Source organism: Triticum urartu, chromosome 7A (genome assembly GCF_056163025.1).
Source record: "Triticum urartu cultivar PI428250 chromosome 7A, HENAU_Tu73, whole genome shotgun sequence".
NCBI lineage: Eukaryota > Viridiplantae > Streptophyta > Magnoliopsida > Poales > Poaceae > Triticum > Triticum urartu.
In genome coordinates, this window is record NC_141879.1 from 354,502,749 (window position 1) to 354,512,009 (window position 9,261).

At 46.7% G+C, this 9,261-nt stretch overlaps 1 non-coding gene across 1 annotated transcript; it reads left to right on the forward strand.

Moving 5' to 3' along the window:
* The first annotated feature begins 610 nt into the window (after positions 1–610).
* Positions 611–9,051, forward strand: LOC125519988 (glucose-6-phosphate isomerase, cytosolic). Its single transcript, XR_007288386.2, has 3 exons — positions 611–1,498; positions 1,653–1,753; positions 1,840–9,051. It is a non-coding gene; the product is annotated as a glucose-6-phosphate isomerase, cytosolic (transcript).
* Positions 9,052–9,261: the final 210 nt, after the last annotated feature.

Genomic DNA, 9,261 nt, shown 5'->3' on the forward strand with positions numbered 1-9,261 from the left:
CGTGAAGTTGCAGCTATGGCGAACTTTTAATCTAAACAAAACCCAAAGTCTAAACGACGCCCTAAGGGCTGTATATATGGAGGAAGAGAGGGGAATTTCGTGTCCCTTGAGGGTGGGGTCCGAAACCAACCCTAACTCTTGTTTCCCCACACATACGGACTCTAAAAATAGCCTATACTTAAGTATTTCGAAATTACATGGGCCTGGCCCATTAATAAGGTGACGCAGCACCTAGAATAGCCTATGGACGAATATTATGAAGTGGCATCTTGTATATTTCGTCCATGGCTTCATGCACTCCTTATGGCGGCTTCAAAGTCCTGAAATCATCACTTGTAACTCCGTTCTTGATCCCCTTGCGCATGCCATCAACTTCATGCGTGTTCTTGCTCCAATGTTCATCCTTCTCCAAGCTAGGCCCTTCATTTGAAAGCAAAACAAATGTATCCAATTTAGGCAGCATCATAATCTCATGAACATTAGAATCATTACCAAGAAACGAAAGTACCTGGTAATTTAATTGGCGTGCGCGAGCTCTAGTAATTGGTCCAGTATATGTAACAGTAGGGGCTGTGGGTGTAACAATGGTATTGATGTCCTCATCATGTTCTCTTTTGTGAAGATCCTTTGCAGATCAATTGGTGAGGCGGAATGCTAAGCATCGTTTCACATTCAGGTAAGGCTCTTTGTTTGCAACCACTGCTGCGCCCACTACACATGGGGTTTGATCTAAATGTATCAGTATGTGCCAAATGGGGCCTCTCTTTTCCAAATAGCTTTCCAAGATTGTACCCAAATGGGGCCTCTCTTCGTACATAATTGAATATGGGATTGAACCCATGGTCACATCATATTGTGAGACATGTCTGAAACGTCTAAGCTGGGAAATCAGGTCGATTTATCTGACTACTGAAAATGAGCTTCAGAATAACTACAGAAGTTATCCACTTCCAGCCAAATATCAATTATGATAAATCCACCATGTACCATGATCATTTGAATATTCTTGCTTAAGTTTATGTTAGCTACATATTCTAAATGAATGTTCACTTGTGTTCAAATTTCAAGGAAGTGTGCTTCACGCTTCTGTTTCTGCAATATGTTTTAGAGTATATGATTTCATTTTCCTACTTTCCCAGTTATAAATATATTGGCATCAAAGTAGAGTTTCAGGTTTATGGTTCAATATATAATTGCAAAGTAGTTTATGGCTCAATATATCACTGCAGGTTCCTTACACCGTCAAATTTCAATGTTTTTGTATTTTTGTTGATTGAAGCATGTTCTTCGACTATAAAATAGCAGAGATTTATTTTCTTATCAATTCTAATCCCTTTTTGATGCATTGCAAGTTTGCTATCAAACTCTCAAAAAGGAAAAAACAACTTTACTCTGTTTTTTGGAGAACCTTCCTGTAGAGTACCTCGACAGAGACAAATATGCGATCAAGGATATATTCGATGGATTTTCACGCAAAATTTGGAGGATAGTTTTGCAGGTTCGTTGCTTGCTTTATTGTTCTCTTACTTTCCGTTCTTCAAGACAATATCTTCCTAGCATTGCTCTATAAATTTAAATCCATATTTTTGTTCTTTGGATCATCATGGCGTACTCGTCCTGTCTAATCCAAGAAAGGGCCTTCATGTTTGCAGATAGTTTGGTGCTCTCATGGTTATTTTGTAGTGATTTTCCTTCTGTTCATTACTTGGTAACCATCTACGGCAGCTCAGCTATTGTCTAGCTGCTGACCTTGGTGAGTGATTGATGGTGGATGTTTTTCTATTAGTTTCTCTCTATGCCAATGTCTGAATTTTATCTTGCCATTTTGCATTTCTCCAGGCCTTTCAATCTCACTGTGATTCCCCGAGATGCGCTATTAGTAGGCATCCACTTTGTAATAAAAATTTGGCAGTCAACTTGAAACGAGTCATTTATCTAGCTACAGCAACCTTCCTTGCTTTTGCAAATAATACTGTATGGTTGACACTATAGTTTATACCTGCCAAATATTTACACGTTAGTATAGCCAGAAAGTCAGATGATCGTTCCATGTTGGTTAGCCATGATAAATCAAATATCTAGAGTAGCAGATGATTCGTGTCAGGTTTCCTTTAGAGATTGAAATATGTCTTGACTCTGAAATTAGTAGTACAGCGTCCAGTTCCATAGATGAAAGCATACTATGCAAAACTGGACGGCCTTCTAAAGCTCTGAAACTACTATTTGTTGTGTAATCTGTATCCCTTTTTCATACTTTGTATATGATTTCTACTTACTAGAAAAAAAATGCGTGAGAACGATGAGTCAACGCCATACGCTTGGAAAAAGGTGCGGCGAAGTGTATGGTGCTAGCTCCAACTGACACGCATACGGCACTGGAGCCATCTACACTCACAACCATTAGTCAGTTAGTAATAAAATAAACTATATGCATGCAATGCAGCAACCAAAAGAACACAAGAATTACCGGCACCCATAGCTACTATCTACCGTTTGAACTAATGTGTTAGCTGTCTAGCGTGCCCTACAGTCTGCGTGACTTTGATACCACTCGTTGTGGCATCCCGGCTCAGCAAGACACAATAACTTGGTATAGAAATACAACCGCTTTATTGGTACTAATGGAACGTAGAGTTTAATATTACATCAAGTAGCAAGGCTAAGCGGCACACTCAGTGCTGCTAACATATGTACATTATTTAGTAGACACGAGGAGGGGCCTCAACACCATGATAAGAGACTATGCGGCAGGGGAACGGCGACGTAGAAAGACTCCATCTCACATGGACACTGATGTGGACACGGTCTAGACTAGGGTACGATATGCAACTACAACTCCGGTATGACTTCTCCTGATACTGGCATGACACGCCAGGTCAATACATTGAATGTACTTGCAAGCTCACATAAACAAAGCAACAATGGCAAACAACAACAATGATATTTAAGCAAATTTAATGCAAGAATTAACATGCTACCCATTAAGTGATCATGCTCATAACAGGGCCCTTCCGAGTCGCTTACCTTTGCGGTTACCTCGTAACCATGAACCTCATCATATCAAGGTGATCGCTCCCGGATCACAAACGAAACCAACTCGGTGGTCTTCACAACTTAACCAACATAATCAGTGCCAGGTATTCATTTAATGTGCAAGTTTAATATTTTTGTTGATCCATGTTGTGTGTGTCCATGACTGATGACACAGCTATCCATAGATTAAACACACTCTGCAGAGGTTAGCACATTGTACCCACACCATTGAACCCGTGGCCTCGGACTCCCATTCGGGTGGACCAACGGCGTTCGACATAACCAGTCTATTGCCATGACACTCTCCTGGCCACTCCGACCAACTCCCCTTTTGGGCTAAGTCATGGGTGCCCCCGATGCCACTCCGGACATCCAACGGCCACTGTCGTGGCAACACAATCATCCCAAACGGGGACATAGTACCAAAATAACTACAGGCACACAAGGTTATACCTGCCTACCAGGCCAGGGTAGCGCCAACGCATAACCTTCACTAGTTGGAGGCACCGGCGAGAGGCATAACAATAGACCGAGAAGGGGCCTCCCTCATAAAGGCAAATGTGGTTGCACTTTGGGAAGCTCGATTCGGTGGCACCATGACTCGATCAACAACATCTTCAAGTTCGTTTATTATCAGGTTTAAACTTGCAATTTTTTTTACCGATTCATAGTATGCCATGAAAATGCAATGACAACTTATGCATTATTTTCAACATAATCTCGATATTAACTAAGTCCAGCATAATGTCACATTACTCTACTGCATAAACTTAACCATCCAACTGCAATGCTACTGATAGCAAAATAATCACAACAAGAACATGCAACTAGCATCAAATGAATTTATATGAAATTTCTATATGCATTTAAAATAATCATATTCAAGTGAAAAACATAGTTATTGAAATGACATTCTTGGAAATATTTGTGATGGCCTGCCTTAGTGCAGAGGAGGGTCACACTCCTTCTGGTTATCTTCAAGGCAACAATTTCCTTCTGAAAAGAATTAAAATAGCAAAAAGAAAATGTCACATAACACTGTTTAATTGACCATAAAATAATCACAGCAAGCAAAAATCTCATCTTTTGCATGATGATAGAGGATTTTAACACAAAACCATTGCAAAAAGAATCATGTCATTTGGACTTATAGAATAGGAGTTATAGCTGGTCCAAGTTCGGTCAAATTTCTGAATTAAAATCAGATTTAAAATAATATCAGCGGGTGACGTCGAAGACGTATTCTAGCGAATACGCTTCCACCCGTACCACTTCGGGCGCGAGTGGAGAGGCTGACAATGGGCCCTGCCCGTCGGGTTTTGAGAGGGGTAGAGAAACAGGGGACGACGGCTCGTCGTCGGGGCTTTCTCCGGCGAGGAGGGCATGGCGCACCTGCTCGTACCCGTGGCAAGGCAGGAGGTGTACGGAGTCGACCAGAACGAGCGTCTCCAGCGGCGGCTGCGGACGAGGCTTGTCGGGGATATACCCCGCTGTATGATCCGGCCCGAGTTATAACCCGGCTGGGACTTAGTAAACCAGCAGGTGTTACGGCAGGTGGTAAACAGGCAGGTGTTAAGGCAGGTGGTAAACCGGTTGGTGTTAAGTTAGACGGTAAACCGACATGTTGTTAAACCGACTGACAGTTAAGACATACAGGTAAAACATGCAGTTAACCCAAACGGTAAACCGGCAGGTTGTTAAACCGGCTGACAGTTAAGACAGAAGTTAAAGTCAGATGATAACTCAACAGACAATCATAAACCGGCACCAGTTATAACCCGGCAGACAGTGATAACTGGGTTGCCAAGAGTTATGAAGCCCAAGATATTAAGAAACCCATGAAGAAAAGTCATAATAGTTAAGTCTTAAGTCCGAGTTGGACTCTACATGTAACCCGCCCCTTCAACTTATATAAGGAGGGGTAGGGCTTCTCAAAGAGGGACAAGTAAGAAGAAACAATCTTAAAGGGTTAGGGTTAACTGGGAGAGCTGGTTTACGACGACTTCCTCATAATCATAATGAGATATAACCTCAAACAACACGCAGGGTTGTTACCGGATGATGTTTCCCAGAGCCCGAAGCTGTCTAAACCCTTGTCTTACGTTGCGTCTCTCGATTCCGCTCAACCCCTCTTAAGCTACCACATAGATGCGTTGGCCACACGACTAAGTCGTCACATTAAGACATCTTCCGTGACAACTCCACGACAGTTGGCGCCCACCGTGGGGCTCGCGCATAGTGGTGTTCAAGTTTATCAGTTCAGATGTAAGATATAAGAGGTTTAAGGTTCAAAAGAAATTAAGGTTACTATTTAGCCGTTGCCATCCGATGCATAATCCGTCAAGTTACAGTCAAACCGAAGGGGCAACACGGACAGTCAATGACCCAGAATCAGACCCTGACTACATCAAGTTGCTACCGCTACAATGTGTCCGCCACGTGCACCATGATAACCCGCTAGTTCCGAGACTAATTTGGGTAGATCGGAGCATCTACTACTGGTACTGGTACATGTCCGGTTTACAGAAAGAAAGAGAGCCACCGGCATACAGAGATCTTTGTCAAAGCAAGCTTCGAGCCGCCTTCGTTGTCACAATGAGCCGCCCCCTGCTCCATTGACCCGCCACGGTCAAGTCACCTCGGCTGAGCCACTGTTATGACCTGGGATTGGCTGCTGTGATTTTTTCGTTGAGCCACCTCTGCTCCGGGTTGACCCCGAGAGAAACTCATCTGCCAAAGTCGCTGCTATAACCACAAGCCACCTCCACAAGCCACCAAAGCAATCTTTCCTTCGGTTCAATACTACGAACAAGAGTCGACAAAGAGAAACAGAGTCAGACACTGGTCAAAGCAACGATGGCAGCACGGGTCTGTCCTACTTTCATGCTGCTGCTGCAGATGTACTTCGAGGCCGTGTCGTCGTCGCCGGACCACGCCAAACCGCCCCATCGTCGCGGATTGGCTCCGCCTCTCGCACTTTGTCGACCCGTCGTGATCTTCCGCCGCTTTAAGTCACCGTTCCTCTGAGCCGCCGCGTCTGCCATGGTCTAATCGCCACTGAGTCTTCGACCTCGACGGAGCTGACTCGCCGCCAAGCCTTATTCCCGAGTCGCCGGCCTCATGCTGTTGTCGCTACGGTCGTGCTGAACCATCTTGCTCCGACATTGCGCCAAGCCGCCGACCTCGCCTCTAAGCTACTTCGACGGCCACACTAGGAGCCGCAATCTCCACCTCACCCGCGGATTCTGTTCTCCGCAGTCGCTGGGTCACGCCCGCTGTTTCCCCCGCGCATGCTGACGCGGATTTGATCCCGTCTCGCGCCAAGTCGCCGACCGCTGACTCACGCTGAGAGCCACCAGGCGTTCGCACCGCTGGGTGCCTTAGCCATTATTGCCATCCTCGCCAGCTGCTGAAGAGCCGCCTGGCGCCTTACGCCTCTGCAGCCGTTTCACGCTTGTTGAGCAGCCCGGTAAACCGCCGCTCTGACGTGAACCACTGCCGCGACCTTACCTTCAGTCACCGAGGGGCGCGGTAGTCACGGCTCATCAAACTGCCCCAGCAGGAATCACCACAGAGTGATTCGCCTTGCACCCGCAGACGAAGCGGAGCTGCCGTGGCCACGCCGCGTCGCTTCCGATTCACCTCGCCACCTCATCCATCGTGGCTTTGAAACCGGCCTCGCGCTTTGACTGCGCGTGCTGAGTTGTATTTGCCTTCTCCGCTGTTGAATCGCCGGCCTCGAGCTGCCAAGTCACCCAACCCCGCCGCCTGGTTACCTTTGCCGGTCTCGCTTCAAGCACGGCCCTGCACCGAGTTTTCTCTCCCACGCCGCAGCTCCCGTTTCACCTGTGGACGTCGGCCGCCCCTATGCCTCGCTGCCGGGCCATCGCGCCCACACGTCCCTCTGCTTCTGAACCGCCACAACGCTGCCGCTGCTGTTGTCTTGAAATGCCACACATCAACCCGCCGTTGCAGCGTGAGCCACCTCTGCCATGACCCGTATCGCTGGGGTTGGAGAAGTCTCATAAGCCGTCGCCTCCACCGCTGCTGCAGCCATCCAGGCCACCCCGTTGAATCGCGGAATGCCTTCGCCGGGTCCGCCATGGCCCGCCGTCGCCGAGTCACCCCGCTTCTATTCTCTTCCTGGCTATTCCCCTGCCTGTCATCCACCACCGATCTGTCATCTCCTCCGCGACCGCGCCCCGTACTCCGGCAGCCCACCGTCGACATCCTCCAGGGTCCGCCCGGCATCGGCCATGGCGTCGCCGGCGCACATCTCCGACACCGACCAGTGGAAGGCCCTCCAGGCGCACGTCGGCGCGATCCACAAGACGCACCTGCGCGATCTCATGACGGACGTCGACCGATGCAAGGCAATGACGGCAGAATTCGAATGCGTCTTCCTGGACTACTCGAGGCAGCATGCCACCACCGAGACCATCGACAAGCTCTTCAATCTGGCGGAGGGCGCAAAGCTCAAGGAGAAGATTGACAAGATGTTTAAAGGCGAAAAAAAAATACCATAGAGAATAGATCAGTGCTCCATGTGGCTTTGAGAGCGCCAAGAGATGCAGTCATAAACAGTGACGGTGTGAATGTGGTCCCCGAAGTTTGGGTTGTTAAGGATAAAATCAAGCAGTTTTTAGAGACTTTCAGAAGTGGCTCATGGGTTGGGGCAACTGGGAAACCAGTGACAAATGTTGTCTCAGTTGGGATTGGTGGTAGCTTCCTTGGACCTCTGTTTGTGCATACGGCTCTCCAGACTGACCCGGAAGCAGCAGAATGTGCCAAGGGCCGACAACTGAGATTTCTTGCAAATGTTGATCCTGTTGATGTTGCACGGAGCATCAAAGATTTAGATCCTGCAACAACTCTTGTTGTGGTTGTCTCAAAGACCTTCACGACAGTCGAAACAATGTTAAATGCCCGAACTATCAAGGAGTGGATTGTCTCTTCTCTTGAGACAAGGATTCATTATAGAACTTGTGCCATGCTATCTCTATGAAGTGTGCATTGGCATCATCATACACCGGTGTCCGTGCCCACTTGTTGTTGAACGGGTGTGCGCAAGCCGCTGCCCGTGCAGCTCAATCTACATCAACTCGGCGGGACCGCGCCCGCGATTGACTCACCGTTCGCATGGCTTACCGCGCCGATGATTGATTCGCCCATCCGCGTTGGCTTAAAATGTCGCGGCCGGCTCATTTTTCTACTCCTGCGGTCGACTCACCCATGATTGATTTCAGCTTCACCATGGTGATCATCAACCACACGGTGGGAATTAACCGGCCTAACATAACAGGTGAAATACAGTATATTTTTATATTATATATTGCTTTATTTACAAGAGCAATTACTCCGGGTTGCAAAAGTTACCTAATGCAGGACCCTAAACCACCATAATGGTGTGAATTTAAAGGCCGTCAGAAAATTTCCGGCTTTAAAAGAAGGATTCCGGTTTAAAATCCGGCGCAAGGGAAAGCTATCTCCCACAAAGCTTTGAAGCTCTTAGTATATGGTTTAACCATTTTCGGTTCAACAAGAGTAATCTCTCGCAAGTTCGACTTCTCAGAAAAAATTAAAGGGACCAAAGAGAGTCTGCTGCACAACACAACTCAAACATAGGTACCCTTTGATCACAACTCACAATATCATTTGGGGGCTTGGTCGTATCCGAACCATAGCTACACCTCTTGATAGGCATAAGGGCACCAGGGAAATCACTTGGGGGTATGGGTTTGAACCATAGTTACACCTCTTGATAGGCATAAGGGCACCAGGGAAATCACTTGGGGGCTTGGTCGTATTCGAACCATAGCTACACTTCTTGATTGGCGCAATGCCACAATTATGATTACATGGGGGCTCTGGTCGTATCCGAACCATCGCTTAAACCCTCTTGATCATACATATACATCATCATATATTGCATCATACGTTGCGTTATAATTACATCATCATAGCATGTATCATATGTGCATGGATATACCGCCTTATATGGCAGGAATCGGTTTTCAAACCAGGTTATGTTAGTCAAAATCTTTAATAGCCAACACGGCTGGATTTTATTATGGTTATCAATAACCAGTATTATGATTAAGGTTTTCAAAGTCGCTTTAGCGCAATGTCTATCATATTATCAATGGATATGATTTATTCTACAATTGAAGGAATAGTCCCGAGTCGCTGCAGGCTTACGACCCGGCATTTGGGGCCTATATTATTCAA